Below are 17,894 nucleotides of genomic sequence, written 5' to 3'. Positions count from 1 at the left end.
CCTACCTTGTGTGGTTTTAATTACCCAGTCAGTCACAGTGTAGCAACAGACCACCCTCTTGACTACCGTCAGGTCAGTTGTAGCTGTGTTACCGTGTCTGTCCTTCACCTCACTTCATGCCCTTACACAGGTAGCTTTGGTCACAGGAGTACCATATAATAGGATTTTAAAAGCCCATTCGTTTAAGTTATAATTCTGTTGTCTGTTATTGTGCCTAAACTTTTCCCTGAACATACATACCTACAGATAGGGTTTGGTAGGACTTGAGGTTCCAGAGAGCCATTGGAGGTCTTGGAACTTCTACCCTATACTTAGGGTCTCTCCCTACCCTCTGTAATGCAGTACTTGACCTGGAAATTTGAAGAACATGAATACTTGAGAAGCGTGATTTTAGGGAGAGGATGTATTTAAGAATGGAGCTTAAGAGGTTTTAAATTCAGCTGCCTCATTAAGAGCTTGCTCATTAAGAGCTTGGAGTAGAAGAGGAATGGGATAAATGGCATATGTACAGATGGATAGAAGTTGGAGTAAGGTAGCAATCAGCTGGAACAAGGATTTAGCCTAAAAATGTAGGAGGAAGCAGGATGGAACATAAGTCCACAGATTTTCAGCCAAGGTCTTAAACTCAGCCCAAAGGAAACCGCATTCAGGTTGCAGTCCCTAGAATAGAAGGAATGTTTTAGTCACATAATGGTCAGGTAACCGGATAAGAAGTTGCCATCCCCACGCAGGATAGTCAGAAGTGCTCAAAGCCAATACATGTGGCTTGCAAACCTACTTTTCCCTTTCCCACTACCAGGTCTGGAGCAAAGAGACAAGAGTACAAATGGTAGACCTCAAAGTTCAGGCAACACCGCTATATGGCCCTTAAGTTCTTTGACACCCACTGAGATCTAGCTTCCCCATGACAGAGGCTTTTGTTTCTCTTATCCACCCTTGTATCTCTTATCTGTGCCAGATTCCCACAAACTGTTGCATCATAGCAACAGGAAACCTGGCAGGAGATTCTGGTTCGTATTATTCTTACAACTGACTTTTAGGATCACAGAAAGGGAAGATGGAGTCTTCATGGGGCGGGGGAGGGGGGGCAGGGAGAGAAGAAACAAAAAGACTATCGGCAGCAGAAATGCTATGCCATGTGTACTTGAGATTGGTATCTGGTGGTAGACAGGTCTTTAAAGATGACTCCTATAAGCCAGTACCCACTCCCAGGGCCCCCTCACAGCCCTTAGACTACTGCACAAAACCTCCGACAGCAGCAGGGGTGGGGGTGGGGTCTCCTATAGGAGATCAAGTACCATTGGGAGAATACCAAAGCCTCCTAAGCATGGGCTTGTAGTCAAGCTGGGGGCCAGCGGCAATGTTGAAAGATTAAGCAGTCCCAGGTAGGATTTGGGATCATAATTTGTATAAGTTGTATCATTCTAATTGAACTCCATAGAATAGTAGGACCCTGTAGAGAAAGCTGTCTGGATAAATCTCATGTAGGGATGCCCAGCTCCAGCTTGAAATTGTGCTGGGGTCTAGTAGAGGTAAAATTGTTCAAACCTTTAGAGGGAAAGGTTACTTTATAGGGAGATTGACTTGTTGGTATCTGGTGGTATCTAGTGAGAGGTGGGATCCCTTTCCCTGCTCCTTAGGCTTTGCAAAGCCACTGGAATTTGAGTTGCCTGCTAACACACCTTCCCCTGCCAACAGTTATACTATGCTTGGAAAGCCACTCCAGGCCCATTGTGGGGCCTTTCCCAGAGCCCAAGATGCCAACCAACTATAACCTGAGCGGTCCACGAACTGGGCACCTGATGATCCAAGCATCTGTGTGGTGTTGGACACATGCAATAAATTCCTTGTGAGAAAAAGGACTATCAGGCTCTGGGCAGGTGTTGAAAACTGGGCTTTTCTGGAAGCAGATATTGAGGAGTTATCCATACACAAGGTTTATTGGAGGGTAACGCCTGTGAAGAAATCAATTGGACAAGGACGGTCAGACCATCATGCCAACCTTGTCTCTGCTAGTCCCAAAGTCTCAGTACATTAGAGGAATCCAGCCCAGGGTGACAGCAGTAGCCTGTTATACTGCCACCATGCTGGGTCATTGACTAGGGTCTGTCCTGAGAAGAGTAGGATCCTGGGTACTACTACTACCTCACTCACATCTACCAGGGGCCTCCCATGTGAGTCCCCATCAGCTACCAAGATTGGTGTGTAGATAGCCCAGCTCCTCATGCATCTGAAGTGTGAGAATTACAAGAGGTGTTGGACACCATTTCCCCCCAGAGTTTTCTTAGGATACTTCAAGGAGTGGCTGGCATAATAGTGTACTGTTATTAAATGCCTTCCTCTCCGATCCCTTTCTAACACTTTTCTACCAGCTTTGATGCATCTTGCAATTGAACCATTCTCAATTGAATTCCATCTGAGAAGCCACCTTAGAGGGAAGAACCCCATCTGATACTTCTAGGTGACTGGAATAAGGCAAGTCTCCCTGCTCAAAAAAAAAAAAAAAAAAAAAAAAAAAAAAAAAAAAAATTCCTTCCAATACTTTGTAGTCCATCTGCAAATCCATTCTTCCACACAACTCCTGAAAACTGATTTACCAACTCCTTATTGCCTGAGGTACCACTGATGCTTAGTGGCCACAGTAGGCTTTTCACTTAGGATGCTCAAGTCCCCTTGGAGGGAAAGTCAGGGAGACAAGAACAAGTAGATTCTCTCAAGATAGGACATCGTTCACTGGCCTGTTCCTTCTATTAAACTTCAGTGTTTGCATCAGTAAAATGCATCACTTAAGTTTTGTCCTCCAATCTGGGCTTTAGAATTTCAGTAGCATTGAAAGAAATGGTATCTAGTTAATGGTTAGCAATATGAAGGAGCTAATGTCAAAGAATGCAAGTTAGGAATAAAGAGACCTTTAAGTCACCAGAAGAGCCTATCAAACAGTGAGGAAGATGGAAATAGTAAAGTCTATGCTACATGTCTGGTATTAGAGAAAGCCAGGTTTTCTAGAAAAACATGAACACGCAAATGCCAGGAATTTAAGTTTCAGCTGAACTGGCAAGTAAGGGATGTGTTATGTTGCAAGAAAACGGAGATGAAAGCCAACCCTATGGGGAGACTCCATCCTCGAAGTTTCTGGGGAGGTCCTGTTGACCATAGTTTTGGTTTATATAAGCAGCATGGGGCAGAGACTTGAGACCTCTAGAATCCAGAGTTTGAGAGTTGAATTAGAAGAACCAGGTCAAATTTGAAACTCCTGGAAGAACGTGCTTTTAGTGAGAAGACAACCAGCTTTACATAGGTCGGGAAGGGAATCTGCCTCGGTCTTAGCCCTGGGTTGTAGTAAGAATTTATCTTTGGGGCTAAAGTGAACTGTTAAAAACAACCACAAGTAGAAAGTTTTGAGGTGTCTTGGGGGGTAGAGTCAGGGAAGGAGGACCTAGTAGGTTTTGTAGGACATTGCTGCTATTTCTAAGCCCCCTACCAGTTCTTAGGACCCTCCACTGTTAACTATGTACCTCTATTTGGTAAGGTTGGCCAGCCACTGTCCAGATACCCTAAGGAACTACTGCATTGTATAGAAAGATGCAAGAAAAATGGTCAGCAGCCTAGAGCAGCAGTCATGGCCTCTAAGGTGGGAGGGACTTCATGGTAAAAAACCAGACTCTTGGAGAGCCATTATAACTTTAGGAAGAGATCTAGCCACATAGTTGCTGGAAAGCACCCATGAGGAGATCTGTGACAAAGTACTGGAGGTCTATTAGGTTCACAGATTAGAGCCCAGACTTGTGAATATTTCCCACTATTCTAGTTCTTCCACATCTCCCTCCAACTTAAGGAGGCTGATTCAAATGGGGGGGGGGGCAGGGAGAAGTGACCAGTTCTAGCTAGTGCAAATCTAGCCCCTGACTAGACGTCTCTAGCCAGTCCTAGTCCTGCTGCAGAGATGCTTCTGTACCATTGAGACCTAAACCCCCAGCTGGGTCAAGTGGAAGCCCAATTGGATTATCCAGTTTCCCCATGCATACATGAGTGCCCTAGATCTTCTAGCATCCTGCCTCAAACTCTTCTTCCTCAGTGGCTCCCAGGTTTTGAACTATTCCCTCCTGCATCACTCCAGAGGCTTGCTCCATTTCAGACTGTAAGCACTCCTCATCCACAATGAGAAACCCATCCAGATATGGCTCAGGAAAAGTGACCAGCCTCTATATTGAGCACTGCTTGCCCTTTTGGACCTCCTGAAGGGCAGAGGCTTCAAACTACAGACCCTACCTTAGACCTTCCAGCTTTCTATTCCGATCAAGTGAACCAGCTTCACAATTCAAAGCCAGTTATTCTATTTACAGCACCTCAGGGTTCACAGCAACGTAGGAGGCAATTGGCACACAGGTTTGCTTGTGTGTATTCTGAACTTTGACCCAGCTAATCCTCTAGAAGGACATCCATGGGTTTAAGTTCGCCAAACAAGTCAGCAACATTTGAGTAGTATGGATATGGCCTTGGGTTTAAGTGAAATTTAACCTTCATCTCATTCCTTTCTTCTCCAAGAGGGCAGTCTTGAAGTTTGTCCTTTTCATTCAGGAGTTGACCCTTTCTACTACATATTCACATTAGGAGACTTCATTTTAGAACTTTCAACTGTCAATGGCTTATTGACATTTACACTTGTTTTTTTCCTCCACCACTACATTATGATCTGTAGTCCCTTTATAAATTCAAGTGTTTTCCATAAAGTGATTTTTGCCACTATTCTTGTCCCCTAGAGGTCCCTAATTGAAGCAGATGCAGGTATGATCTGGAGCTACCCCAACAGACCTCCGAGTGTACCAACAGGCACAGCTTTAGAGATGTAGAGAAAAAGATGTTAACAGCCAGAAGGGGTGAGGAAAAAAATCAGACCTGGACAGTATACAGATCTATTAAAAGATTCTATTTCCACAAGAACTTCACTTAGACCAATGCTCTAGAGGTGTTTAGTTAGGGAAGCTGGCTTTGGGAAAGTAAAGGTCATGCATAGGGGGATGTAATGGGGAAAGTAGAATTGGAACCAAAGTGATTCACTATACTAGGTCCTCAATATTTAAGGTCACTTGTTTTCACCATACTATTTGCTTCTTTTTGAAGATAGTTTTGTTGATTTTATATGAAGATTTCCTACTAGATGTTAGTAGAGTATACCAAGTTGTATAATATATAACTCAGGAGAGACCATCAAGAATGATCAGACATTTAAGAACCAAATAACTAGGTATAACCTATGAAGTAGGTTACAGTTGTACTTGGGTATAAACTCACAGGTACACTGGCACACACTGCATTAGAGGATCAGCTCCCAGGGGGGCAAGTACAGCAACTAGAAATGATGGTTGACTGCAGGTAACTGAAACCAACCATCTGGAAGTAGGGTATCTTCCTTCTGACAGATCTTCAGAAGGTTAATAGCTTCATGCTACATCACAATTCCAACATTTATCTCACTTCATCTCCTCAGAGGCAGTTTGGGCATTTCACATCGAAAGTAAATACAGTAAGGTTGAGAACCTATATTCACAACTTATGAAATAGAATAGCACAATATGCTGTTAATCTTACTATGCCAAATTTGTACACTAAGCCTTAGCAGATACACGTGTGTAGGTAAAAACATAGGGTTCAGTACTAGCCTATTTCAAGTATCCACTGAGGATCTTGGAACCTACCCTGACTCGGAGAGGGTACTGTGTATTATTTAGACAACAGAATCTCCCACAAGTATTAGGATACTGAGCTTTAGGGTGGGAATAGTTCATCTACATTCTTAGCCTGACTACACTGGTTCAGTACTCTCAAAGGGTAGCATTTACTTATGGGAGCAGTAAAGGGGTGAAGGGACTTTGCTATAGTCAACATGACTGCTAAGTGTCAAAGGACTTAAAACCTGAAACTAAGCTGAAAAATCAGTTATTGGTCTAGTATGGGAATTTTAGGCTTGCACATTTAGTTTGAACTGTGACCGATTCTAATTGCACTTCTAAGTGTGTATTATATCCTTAAATATGCCTTACTATGGAGATTAACTCCTCAAAATTGTTAACCTGGATATTCTTACTCAAAGAGCTACCCTAAGTTGAGAACCTTTAATCTCCCAGTAGGTGACCAGTAGGTCACTCACTCATTGTGTATATAGTTAAAGGAGAAAGTGACCATAAGTCAAGATTTGATTAGTCTGAATATGTATGCTCTCCTAGCAGGATCTTAAGATCTGCATTCTGTTCTGTACTGCACAGTATTGCTAATATACACACTGAACATAGTGGGTAAGCCAGTTTGTGGGTTCTTTAACTGCGTGGTCATATGTAGCTCTGGTAAATTGTGTAATTAATGGTTTTAGTGGTATTTGCAGAGACTTGTTGGGGTTTTAGGCTAAGAACACTTGGTTTTTTCCTCATTTAGGATAGTCTGATACTTTGCTATCCAAGTGTTACCTATACGATGTGTTTTCAGAAGATGGATTATTTGGTAATCCAGGTCTTAATTTTGCATCTTGTTTCTCAGGCACAACTCTGCTAGAAGGGGTTGATGTACTAATTAGATGCCTGTTCATAACTCCAGGAGGGGACAAATACGAATGCACGGAGGTGGCCATGAATACCTAGTGGCATCTTTCGTGTTTCTAAAGCATATAAGACTTTACCAGGAGACCAAAATTGCCTACAGAAAGACTAGATCACTGTTGTACTGGTTAATAGCTAAGTTCTAAGCTCAGCTTTTAAAGTAACAAAAACCACCTACGTGTAAGTTATGTAGCATTGGGCTGCAACTGTCTGTAGCTTTTGGAGCCCTTACCACTGCCAGTATTGACCACCTCCAATGATTGGAACGATTAGAATTGCTGCCAGAAGTTTAAGATCTCTGGTAAGAGGGAAGTTTGACACAGTCTCTTGGAAGATCCCACATTGTACTGTCTGCTGTAGTTAAGCTCTTCATTTCGCAGTCCACATTTGAGAATCCAGGTGCCAGAGTTGCAGTTGATGGGTCGCACTAGGAGGAGCCACTATTGTGCTGAGGTCAGAATACTTGGTTGTGAATGAATAGTTATCTCCTATTGAGTAACTCGAGCTTCCAGAGGCCAGTATATCTTGAACATATGAGTAGGGAGGAGAAATGGCTTGGAAGTCATTAAATATGGTTGAGAATAGTAAGGAGATTATTTTCGTGTTGCCAAGACCTATTAAGATAGTTTCTCTACCATATGGGTTTGTGAAGATCCCCTAGAGGCTTGATGTAAAGAACATGACTATTACCTGCTATTGAAGTTTTGTCCTAGGCCTACACTACCAAATTAGGTAGCTCATCTATTCACAAAAGTTTCATCCAAGGGGCTGGGTAGCTCAGTTAAGCATCTGCCTTGGGCTCAGTTCATGATCCAGGGTCCTGGGATAGATCCCTGCATCAGGCTCTCTGCTCAGCTGGGAGTCTTATTCCCTCGCCCTCTGTCCTTCCCCCAGTTCTGCTCATACTTGAGGTTTTTTCAAAGACATTATCCAATAACTCCTAGGGACCTCATGGAGTTCCTCTAAATCCATTTCTTAGGTTTGCAGACTCCTTTCCAGAGCTCAGAATTCCGTTTGTGTGGATGGAGATAGGCATGGAGCAATGAGTACCTGCCTAGATGTTTCCTAAGCTGTCCGTTTCCTCACTTGGTCTTTGGAGGGCTCCATATTTTTGAACATTTTGTTGTGAATAGACAGTACTTCAGGTGTTTAAAACTCTTGGTAGTTATCAAGGAAAACCTGATCATTTGCATGCCTTTTCCACTAAGTTTAAAAGATAAGCTCATTGATCAAAACCGAGTTAAGTTTCCGAAGATAAAGGCATCTGTTTTACATTTTCTTTTATGACTTGCAATATTCAACTGGTATTTCTATTGTGGTATAAGTGTTTGAGGAGAAATGTCCGTGGTCTTCTGCTTCCCAGAATTGTAAGCACACCAAATGGGATCGCAGTCAGTCCTGGGGGGACAATTTGCATGTGAACAACTGATTAGTCAGCTGCTCTGTTCAGTTTTATGTGAATTGCATGTCAGACAATGCCTCATATCCAATTAGGGGCCTTCCATTTCCATTTGGGGAGTTTCAAGAATTTGGCATCCTGGAGTAATTCGCCTTCTAAGCACGAAAACAATGGGTAATATTTTCCATCCTTTTCCTTGATGAGCCAAAAACTCAAGGTGCAAAAGGGGATTAGACCTTGGAGAGCCTTTCTGCTGCACTTCACCTAACTCTTCCCTCCTCCAGCCCCCAGAGGGAAGAGTTTGAACAAGAAAAAAAACGAGGCTCTTGGGCATTCGAATAGCTTCAGCTTTTCAACCTGCAATGGACCATACTATTTCCAGCATCATTTATCATCCATCTTCATGAATTCTCTAGTTTTGGCTTGTTAGTATTCATTCAAGAGTAAGTCAAATGGCAGCCTCCAGGCAACCTTCTCCCTGATCAGAGAAACTCAACCAACCAATCTTCACAGCTGTGTAGTGTTGCCACTTCTGTAAACCTTAAGTCCTTCTACTCTAGGAATTTAAGAGACAGGCTTGGCATTTTCCGAAACCTTTACTTTGAAGTACCACAAGGCTCAATGTTCTAAGATAATTAAACTTAACTGAAGTAGTAGCAAACATGATTAGATGAATACAGAGGTCAGGGTAGAAGTTCAACTACAGTTTGTCCTCTTAAAATTGGTTATGCCCATAAGGTGAGGAAAATCAGAAAAATCCTTTGGCTTCAACTGTAGGAGCTTCCAGGAAGTTGAACTTTGATGGGGAATTCTTTATCACAGGAAGACAGGTAGCATGAATTTCTATATGCAGTTCAACATCCCTACATCAATTCTTGTGACCGTAGAGATGTGCCAGGGATTCCCCCGCCCCCTCATTGGGAGAGCCTGCAGGAGGGAATGCAGCAAGTTGATAGTCCTTCGTGATCTACGAGGGCACACATGGAGTGTCGCCTGCTATCCTCAAGCCAGAGGCCAGACTGTGTGGGCCACTGGAGCAAGCTTAGTGCTGACAGCTGCTCAAATGGACAACGTCTGCTCTGAAACTTTTGTGTAGCCTAGGTTTTCCTTGGAGTTGAGCTTTAGCCACATTCTTCCCTCCCAATCCTTTGCTTGGCCAGCAAAGACCACTCCACCCAGTGTGCACTGTAGGAGAAAGATGGATCATAAGGGGACTGCAGTTGAGTAGTAGTAGTTCCAGTAATGGTAGAGTCTTTAGTCAATGACCATTGAGGTACTACGATATTGGGAGAAGACAAAACAGAAGGGGAAGAGATTTGCATCATAAGAGATTAATATCTTAAATACATGGGTATATCAGAAAGGGAGACAGAACAAAGACTCCTAACTCTGGGAAACGAACTAGGGGTGATGGAAGGGGAGGAGGGCGGGGGGTGGGGGTGAATGGGTGACAGGCACTGAGGGGGGCACTTGACAGGATGAGCACTGGGTGTTATTCTGTATGTTGGTAAGTTGAACACTAATTAAAAAAAGGAAAAAACCTATTCAAAATGGGCAAAGGACTCGAGTATTGGAGTATATGGTCAGCAAACACAAAGGTGCTTTAATGTCACTCATTAGGGAAATCCAGATTCAAACCACACAATGAGAAACCACTTAACACCCTATTAGAATGGCCCAAGTTTGATAGCAAGGATACAGAAAGACGAACTCTTCTGTATTTCTGGTAGGAATATAAAATGGCACTGCCACTATGGTAAAAAGTGAGGCAATTCCAAACCCCGTCCCCCTCTCCCCCAACAACTACCGTAGAATTCAGCAATGCTCTCCAAAATAGATCCCAAGGAACTGAAAGTTGAGATTCAAGTAGATACTTGTAAGCCAATGTGCATTTCAGTGTTCAGTCAAAAGGCAGAAACCCAGTGTTCATCTACAGGGCGTTAAAATGGTGTATACATACAGTATGTTCAGCAACATATGTTGAACCTACCACATAGGTGAATTTACAACAGAACCACCTTAAGGTCATTATGCTAAGCAAAGGAAGCCAAACAAAAGGGACAAGTCTAGGATTCCACTTCTGAGGTACCAGGGAGTAGGCAAATCCATAGTAACAGAAGAGGTGGGAGGTAACTGGAGCTGGTGAGAAGGGGAATGGAGAGCTCTTGCTTAAAGCTTAGGGTTTCTAACTTTGAGTACAGCAAAAGTGTTCACAGTAGTGATGTTTATATGGTGTTCTGAACACGAGATAGCACTCAAACCCATTAAGTGGTTAATCAGTTTTACAATATATGTATCCCATACACCTACCACCTCTCCCCCCTACCAAAGACCTAGGCGGCATCAAGGACAAGGAATGAAAACCTTTGTCTATACAAGTACTTGATTTGTATACAGATGTCTATGAAAGCATTTATCATCCAGCAAAAGATTACAACTGGAAAACCCCTGTTGGCTTTAGCAATAAGAGGAAGGACTACCAATGAATGCCACAAGGATGAAGCTAATAGGTAATGTGAAAGGAGAGGCATGGGGGTGGGGGGATGAAGTCTGAAACAATACCACATATCCGTGACCTCATTTCTACAAGATGCCCAGAAGAGACAGACTTATATAGAAGTTAGATTTAGTCCCCTGGACAGGAGGTGGGAGGAGGTAATATAAGTGGCATTAGGATCTTTGAGGTAATGCTGCATGGTTCTAGGTTTACTCAGTTGGATTATACACTTAAGAGGGGAGTTTTATGATAATTGCAGAATAAGTTGCCTTTTAGAAGAAAAAACTGTCAGAGGCTAAATGTTCCTCAGGTGTCCTGTCTTTGGTCTCCCTAGACACTTCAAGGTGGCTGTAGTTAGGATTGCCTTCCCAAGTTGGCTATGCTCTGGTAAACTAGTTTCTCATTTAAGGGCTGGCCCTGTGAACAGAAGGCATTGGTAGATTTCAGAATGGTTCCTTTCCCCCCCCATTGCCCGTTGAAGGCACTAGGGTTTTCACATCTACAGTGGGAGATTCCCATAAGACTGGAGGCTGCGGTTTTAGAGTTCAGCCTTGTCCACACTGAACCTCCAGCAATCAGCAACATTTGGTTTCTAACTGAGATACTAGGTCCTGGGAAGTTTTCTGCAGGGTTTCTCCTCTGGTAAGGTCTGTAATTTGCCGTTCTACAATTTTGGAAGCTCTTTGCCTGTCACCCCAATTCCCTGATAGACTGAAGCGTTGACTTAGTGGTTTTCTTAGTATGCATGAGGGGAGCCACTTCCAAGCTCCTTACACAGGATAGAGCCCAAACCAGAAGTCCCCACTACAACTTTATAGACCTCTTCATTCAGAAGCGCAACCTCTTCCCCCGGAGTCAGGATTGATTACAGGTAGACTATTTAAAAGTTACTTCAGAGATAGTGGGTTATGTTCCCAAGCCCCCAGTTAAAGTGGCTGGTTTTTACGCTCAGAACCAGTTGGATGGAGTTCAACAACAAACTGCCGTTTCTCTTGAACACCGGCTTCTGTCTGAGAAGCCACCACCCTACTTAGGATACGTTTTTGGTTAGGAAGAAAAGGTTTTCCTAGGGATCTCAAGAGATGAGGTTCTAGCAGTAAGAATCCTAGCCCAGGAGCACAGGCCATGGTTATGGCTGCAGGAGGAACAAGACATTGGATGGTGAGCTGCTAAACACCTGCTCTGTGCTTGGCTAACCTTAGGATCAAGCACAGGTACATGGTGTTCAACCTTCTGTAGAGAAATGGTTCCTAGATATTCTCTCAACACTACATGGACAGCTGCTGGTCTAATGGGAGGAAGAAGGAAGGTGTAGAAGACAGGTATTTAAGCTTGGACCTCGAATTTAGACATTTGAATTGATGACCTCACCATATTTGGGAGTCAGCTGACGCATCACAGCTAGGTTTCTTAGCTATTTCAACAGAGGCCCCAAGCCATGTGAGAATGGTGGGGCTAGGTCAGCTGGGGCAACACTAAAGCTGAAATAGATCTCGTCTTTCAAATTGCAGTGCCTGCCACTTGGCCATCAACTGAGTAGCAGTGGGAGTTTCTGGAGTTGCTCTCCCAAAATCAGCTCAGGAGGGAAGCTTGGGCACATGTATGGCAAAAGGGGTATCCTGCAAGGCAAAAAATTTTGCCTATTTTGTTTGAAACCATTGCTAGGTTCTTTATGCTCAGTGACAATACAATTATCTGAAGTTTCTACATTTGTGCCATACATAGGCCTTCTCTAGGCAGTATTCCAGTTTGGTGTTGGAAGTTCAGAGTCCCTAAACAAGTTCCGGGTGGCCACGGATGTAGAGTAGCAAGAAGGCAAGGTATTCCTTTTCATTGCAGAGTTCAGCTTAATGGATAGGATCAGATAGGTGTATCCGATACACATGATTGCTTCACCAACATTCAACACAAGCCCCAAAGTAGTTCTTTTCATTTTATGGATAAAATTCTAGGTTCACCTCAAGTCCTACTTGGAGTTACATGGAGATGCAATTACGGAGTCCGTACTTCTAGCCTTCAGTGACCACAAGGAAGCTGATGTAGCTATGTTAGATCTAGAGGTGAAAATGTGAGGGTGCCAGGGAGAGAACAGCAAGCTTCACAACCAAAGGTGAATAGCCTGCTCAAAGGCCTCAGGCACAGGTTTTAAAGTTTATGGCACATTCAGTTTAACAGGACTAATTTCTACGCTGAAACCAACTACATAAGATGAAAATGAAGTGGACCCAGGGTTCTAGAGACAGATGAAAGCATTTTGTTACCAGGAGGTGAAGACTGGTTTTAGCACGAAGCTTGCAAGAATGGAGATTTGGCAACCAGTTTTTCAGATAATATAAGTCTTTGCCTTTCAAGAGGACATCAAATCCTACCTTCAGCCTCATTCCTCAAACCATATTCTTTTGCTTCCCACCTGATCTGTACCCAGGTAATTTCTACCCAGCCTTTAAAGACCCAATCGCAAGTTCACCACTTCCATAAGTTGCCTTGCCCAGAGCTTTTCTCTAGTCTTTCAGTATAATCAAGAGTCTGTATTTACATCAAGATCCTAGAATCCTTCCTTGACAGGCTCCTGGGAAGTGCTCTCCTTAGCACTGTAGGAAAGGGGCATTGAAATTTATAGCTATTCTAGGTAATGAGCATCCCTGGATGACTTTCTATGGTCTAATCAGGCAGCAATATTGGAGTTTATGATGGTCACTAACTAAAACATCCAAAGCATGAAAAGTTACCCCACTTTTCCCAAAAATCTTTAAGTTTTTCCATCCTCTTCACCAGCTAAAGAGGCTTTCTTGCTGGGACTACAAACCAGAGGTCCTTTATTTGCTAAATAACCACCTCCATACAATCCTCCGTTCACCTTAAAACCTTATGGGTGATAAGGAAAGTGATTGGTTTCCATGGAGGTCTAGAAGTTTGTTATAAAGTCTTACAACACCTCACATCATGAGAATCAGTTCAGTCCTTCTCAAATGGTTTTACCAGCTGGTCACCCTAATTCGGCCTGGCAGGAATAAATCACTGGGTTGGGAGAGCTTTTTGTCAGGAGCTATGGAAACTGGAGTCCGCATAAAGCTGGGAGGCAGAATCCAAGAGGGGAAATCCACTCCCTCCTAAGCTCTGACACTAGTTATCAGGACTATTGAGAGAACTTACCCCTCCCTCCAAGTTATGCTCACTGGTCTTGAGATGATTTCTCAAGCAGATTGAGAAACGTTCCCCACAAGACTATAGACCATGAACTGCTTGACTCGAGGTTTTAATTAGGTTTGTGCAATTGCCTGAGGTCACAGCTGAGGCTGAATGCACTTTGAGGTCCTGAGAAGGTGGCTGGGGAGCTGCACCACCCTTGGGAGTTGCAAAGGAGGGGCCTGCTTACCAACTCCAGCTGAGCTACCAGATGCTAGGAAAAGCCACGATTTCAGGAACTTGGTCATAGAGGGAGGTGCCTGAGCTTCTAGGATCAGAGACCGAAGTAGGAGTGCCTAGTGCTATGCAAGTTCAAGGAGTTGCTCTTAAGATCTGTTAAGCATAAATGGAAGTAACATGTAGGTGTGCCAGTCAGCTGCCTACCACCAAAGGCTGTGTCGGTTTCTGGACGGCCTGGCCATTCTGTGGCTCCCACTTAACTGTGAAAGCTGGTGTTGAGCTTAGAATACCTCCAATAACGCCAAGTTTGACCTTATTACTTTACAGGTTATCTGGATTTCACAATTCTTCGTGTCTTCCATGAATAAAGCCTAACGAAGTAGATAAATAGCAAGCTCCTTACTCAGAGGTACTCGACCCTTTCCCTTCCCTCTCCCTAGAGGAGTCCAGTGTAGCTTATCCTTTTGACTCAGGTGGTACTTGGCATTGATTATCATTGCTGAAGAATGGACTCTAGTAGCTTGTTAGCATTAGCCTGTCATCTTATCTGACCGAGATTGCAGTACAGCTGAGCCCCTAAAGCAGGGTGATTAGTCACAATTCAGCTGGAGCTCTTGGCCTGTATTTAGGAAACAGTAGCCCTGGGAACAGAATGCCTCAAGACCACCTGCTCGGCTCTTTGTCCATAACACCGCCTTGAGTTGGCTTTAAGGATCTTTAGTACCAGAGAGCAAAGCTCTGGAGAGGCCACCTTCCTGCCCAGCAAGCAGCCAGGCTCTACCACAGGTTTCTTCTAAACCAGAGGTAAGCAGTTGACTAGCTTGTGTTCAATTCTTAGAAGAGGGAGCCTGACCATCCCCCTCCCCCGCTCTGGGAGTACCAGCAGTAGCCAGGGCAGTTCACTTAGGAAGGCCTCAGAAGCAGCACAGCTTCTCCTACTGAAGGACTGGCGAATGCAGACAGCCCTCCCCTTTACAGGGCTTGGGAAGGAGCGCTTGCAGGCGGGCTCCCCCCCTCCCTGGTGGTGGGTTAGGCAAAGTCTGGAAGGAAAGCAGCCATCTCCATCATGCTCCTCCCCCAGTGCTTCGAGAGCTGCTTTGTTCAGAATGAGAGTAGAGAGCTGAAGTAGAACATTTCAAGGAGAAGCTTAAGGGAAAAGAGAACTGTCTTTCCAGGGCAATGGTCTTCTGGGACCTGGAGGAAGGACTGAAGAAAAGTTCTTGAGAGGAAAGAGAAAGCAGATACCACTCCCTCCTCTTTCTCCAGTTCTCCCCTCTAACCCCCACTACCATCTAAACACAAATCTAAAAAGCCTACAGAGTAGAAAGCCCCCCCAAGAAGTAGCAAACAGCCCTCCACCCATGGCATCATAAACCCCACCCCATGCTGCAGGCGCCCAACTCTAGCTTTTAAAGGCCAACATGATTGGCGCATGCTCACTGGGAAACAGCGCTGCAGGAGCAAGGGGAGAAACACCTGTCTTCCCATCCTTCCTCTCGTGCTGCACTTCAAAGCACCTGCGTGACTGAGGAAGACAAGGGAAAGGTGGGTGTAGTGGAGGCAGCAGCTTCACCGCCTGGTGGGTTCCTGGTGCACAGGCGTGCCTCCTCTGATCTTCGTTTCACCTTAACATCCAACCCTCCTCAGCAGCTGTGCTACAGAGGGTCTAGGGAGGGGTGCTTCGCAGGGACTAGCTGTGAGGACCTTAGCAGTATTTTACCAAATGAATGCAAGAATTCTCCTGTGGGTGGAGAGGGCTGCCAGATTTAACAAAAAGACAGGAGGTTCAGTAACATTTGAATTTCAGATAATCAACAAATAATTTTGTAGTACAAGCAGGCTGCACTTAAGCTGTACTGTCCTATTTAGGATATAATTGTAGTGCGAAGTTGTTGTTTATCTGAAATTCAAATGTAACTGGACATCCCATCCTTAATCTGACAGCCCTTCTCATGGGGCCCCAGACCACCCAGCATATCCCCCTTCTCACCAATTGCTGGTTAAGTTCTTTGCAATGATAATGAAGAAAACATGAAGATACATTGCTGCTACTCTATTGCACCTGAAACTTTGAACCATCACAGATGCAGGTCTGTCCTTCCCTGCAGAGAATTCTGCTCATATTCAGCAGGTTCTGGAGAGCAGTCCAAAGCCTGAAGCTGCCCCCCTCAGGAAGGATTCAGTGTTAAATTTCCTATGACTTGGAATAGATTGAGTCTTCTCTGTGGTGTTTAATTCCCCCAAATGTGAATGATGGTACTCTTCACCGAGCCAGGCACTTCACTGATGTTATTTCTAGTTCTTCCAACAATGCTGCTTGTTGGGCTTTATGATCTTTATTTTACAGATTTATATTTTACAGAATCAGAGAAACCACGGGCCCAGGGCTAAGAGGATTTAAACCCAGACCCATTTGATTATAAACCCTGGGATCTTCTCAGTTCCTCATACTACTTCTCTTAAGTTTTCCTGGGTTGTTCATTCATGTTTGTTAGATGGTTGCTTATAATTAGGTAATACAGACACATAATACAAAAATGAAAAGATATAAAAAGGTGAAAAGTAAGACTGTCTCCCTTGCTTGTCTTCTAGACACTCAGCTCTCCTCCCCAGGGACAATCAGCCAGTGAATAGATTTCATAGTCTGTTCATTTTCTTTTCCACACAGGTGAATTTCTACACAAATTCTTCTGCACTTCCTTCCTTCTTTGGTAGATTATTTTGTTGTTCCAAGTTATTTGCTCCCTCCCTCTCCATAAGAGGATTTTATAACTTTTCTTGTTGACCTGTAGTGTCTCCCATCTGAGGAAAAAGTCAACATCCCTCCCCTCTGATGTGTACTTGGCAAATGGTCACCAATGTTTTTACAAAATGAGATCATGTTACAATTTTTTGTTGTTTTGTGTTTCTTTTCATTTTTTCCCTTTGGCATGAAGGAATATCATGGGTTTTTATCAGTCTCTTGTTCTTGTCACTTTGCCATAAGAATGGCATGTCCCAAATAAAGGCTATTCCTTCAGCATAGGTCCAGCAGATCCACAGCCACCAAGAAGCAATGTGAATGAGGAATAAATGTTTACTGTTAAAAACTACTGAGACTTTAGGGTTGTTTGTTATCTCAGCAGAGCTCACTAATTCACATTTTTAGTTTTATCTATGTTTAACCCTTGTGTTGTGAAGTATAACATACATTCAAAAAAAAAAAAAAAAAAAACCAAAACAAATGTTCCCTGCCATAGATTACCATTAAGTTAAACCCTACATTAGCACCACCACCCAGGCCAAGAAGTGAGATATTGCCAGCCTTCAAAAATGAGATTGTATGAGGCACCTGGGTGGCTCAGTGGTTAAGTGCCTTTGGCTCAGGGTATGATCTCAGGGTCCTGGGATCAAGTCCTGCATTGAGCTCCCCACAGGGAGCCTGCTTCTCCCTCTGCCTATTTCTCTGCCTCTCTCCCTGTGTCTCTCATGAATAAATAAATTAAAAAAATTAAAAATGAGATTGCACCTTTTCCCTATTGTTAGGGGCTAATTGTGGCCCTCAATTTTATAGGTTGAAATTCTAATCCCCAGGGGATCCCTGGGTGGCGCAGCAGTTTGGCGCCTGCCTTTGGCCCAGGGCGCGATCCTGGAGACCCGGGATCGAATCCCACGTCGGGCTCCTGGTGCATGGAGCCTGCTTCTCCCTCTGCCTGTGTCTCTGCCTCTCTCTCTCTCTCTCTCTGACTATCATAAATAAATAAAAATTAAAAAAAAAAAAGAAATTCTAATCCCCAGTACTTCAGAATGTGACTGTGTTTGGAGATGAAAGTCTTTAAAGAGGTAAAGTTAAGCTGAGGTCAGTTGGGTGGGCTCTAATCTGATATGACTGGTGTCCTTATAAGAAGAGGAAGCTGGGCGGGGCGAGGGGGGCGGGGGGAACCTTGGGTGGCTCAGCAGTTTAGCGCTTGTCTTCAACCCAGGGCGTGATCCTGGAGTCCCAGGATCGAGTCCCACATCAGGCTCTCTGCATGGAGCCTGCTTCTCCCTCTGCCTGTGTCTC

The sequence above is a fragment of the Canis lupus genome, chromosome 5 (genome assembly GCF_003254725.2).
Source record: "Canis lupus dingo isolate Sandy chromosome 5, ASM325472v2, whole genome shotgun sequence".
Lineage (NCBI taxonomy): Eukaryota > Metazoa > Chordata > Mammalia > Carnivora > Canidae > Canis > Canis lupus.
Note: the sequence above shows the minus strand (reverse complement) of the source record.